Raw genomic sequence first — 2,460 nt, 5'->3', positions numbered from 1 at the left:
TGGTCCAGTTCTTCTATTTTATCCTCCAGTGTTGATATTCTGTTTTCCATTTCATCCATTCTATCACTGAGCTTTCTCCTGTTGTTTCAAATCGGTTTATTTTTTCATTTCTTTTTTCATTTCAGACTGTTTTCTCCAATATTTCTACCTCTTTCATGAATTCAGTCAGAAGTTTATCCCTATCTTCTTTTAGTTCCTTGATTTGTTTGTGAGTTTTTTAAATTCGTTGAATTCCTTGATCATGTTTATGATTGTTCTTTTGAATTCTGTGTCCTGGGGTTCTACAGGGTGGTTCTCAAAGTTGTGTACTTCTGAAGGACTCATGGGTTATGTTGGAGACATATTTTCCTGGTGTTTCATATTGTTTGTGCTTCTGCATAGCTGTCTGGGATCATGTTTATGATTGTTCTTTTGAATTCTGTGTCCTGGGGTTCTACAGGGTGGTTCTCAAAGTTGTGCACTTCTGAAGGACTCATGGGTTATGTTGGAGACATATTTTCCTGGTGTTTCATATTGTTTGTGCTTCTGCATTGCTGCCTGGGCATATGGATGTTCTTTGTTGGTTGTATGTTCAATAGGAACTGCTACTCTGCTTTTGTATAATTTAATTTTGGTTCTGTTAATATTCTTTATGTAGCTTAGTTACTTTTTGTTTAGGTATGAAAGACAAATTGGTGGGTATTTCAAGTTCTTGCTGGGTCAGAGACTAGTCAGAGTCCTGACTGAGAAGGTCTGTCTGCTTGATTGGGAGGTTGGGAAGTTGGCAGTGAGGGGACTGCCTTGGGAGTTGGGGGGGGGACTTATTGATCTATGGTAAGGTATTTTGTTAATCTAGTTTGGGAAACTATTCCTGGAATCTGAGGTGAAGAAATTGGAGATTGCCTGTGAAAAATACTGTCAGGGGACAGGGTAGGGGTGGATGAAAGAAATGGAGTACAGAGCCAGTGGGCTGAATCTGATTTACCAGAATCCTGATTGAGCAGGTCTGTCTGCCTGATCCAAAGGCTAACTCCTATCATTCTTGAACCCAAACTCCACACACACATGTACTTCTTTCTCTCCAATCTCTCCTACTTGGACCTCTGTTTCAGGACAAGCATTGTCCCCCAGATGTACTGGAATGTCAAGGACACAGGGAAGATTATCATCTATGCTGGCTGTGTGGTCCAGCTGTTCATCGCTGTGGAACTGGGCTCCACAGAGTGTATCCTGCTGATGCTAATGGCTTATGACTGCTTCAACACTATCTCCCGATGCCTGTAATATGGGGTCATAATGCACCCAAAGCTCCTCCAGCAGTTGGTGGCCTTGGCCTGGATCAGTGGTTTTGGGGAGTTCATAGTTCAGACCTCCATGGTTCTCCAGTTGCCTCTCTACAGTCACCACAGGATGGATGATTTTATGTGTGAGGAGCCAGCCATGGTTTAAATTGCCTGAGGGGACACGACCTTCCTGGAAAATGAGCTGTCTGTAGCTACTGTTCTCTATGTGTTAATTCCCCTGGACTTATTATGATCTCTGATGCCTATATTGTTAAGAGTGTGCTGAGGATTAAATACACAGAAGGCAGGAGGAAAGCATTCAGTACCTGTGGGTCAACATTTTGATTTGAGTATGAATACACAAATAAACAAGACAGCTTTAACTTACAGGGAAAGTTGCAGTCTTTTTCTATGCTACTCAATTTCCTGAATATAAACTCTTCACATCCATATTACTAATTCTCAAAATCAGAAAAATCAACAAAAGCAGAAACTACAAGTCACATGAAGCACATATCTAATTACAACTAAGTCCATTTTTCCACTGTTGTGTGTTTTCCATCCAAGATCCAATCCAATATTTCAGGTGGCATTTGTATATATATCTTACTGTAGGTCAATCTGTGATTGCTCATAAGCATTTATACTTGTCAAGACCACACTTTTGAGAACTAATCAGTTCTTTTGCTAGAACATCTCTGTTTTGGGTTGCCCAGTGCTTTCTCTCTTTCAGGATTTTATTGCGCATTGTTAGCACAAACAGGACAAAAGTGCTGCCTGCTCTGCCTCATGGTTCATCTTTAGGAAGGATACAGTTTGGGGCACAGCATATTAAAATATAGCTTGTATTGTTCCAATATGTAACATAAAGGGCCAGGTCATAAATAATGACATTACAATGGGCTTTTTCACTGTTAATATTTTTCCTTTGGAATATGAAGGTCTGAATGATACACTTGGCTAGGGAGCTGCCAATTATTTACTTATGTGGTTATTAAATTTCCCTTTTTAATAAAAGTTGTAGAAGTACCTGGAGATGATAGATGTATTCTGTATCTTCTCAAAATTTCAACCAATGATTTTAACATCTCAGTGAATTTTTTTTCCCACTCTCAATGTCCCACACATAAAAACGCTCAGAACAGTGAATCTGAGGGGCGGATTCTTACTGAGCTTCAACCTTTGTGAATCTTGCCTC

The sequence above is a fragment of the Nannospalax galili genome, unplaced genomic scaffold, assembly GCF_000622305.1.
Source record: "Nannospalax galili isolate Female #2095 unplaced genomic scaffold, S.galili_v1.0 scaffold1203, whole genome shotgun sequence".
Taxonomy (NCBI): domain Eukaryota; kingdom Metazoa; phylum Chordata; class Mammalia; order Rodentia; family Spalacidae; genus Nannospalax; species Nannospalax galili.
Note: the sequence above shows the minus strand (reverse complement) of the source record.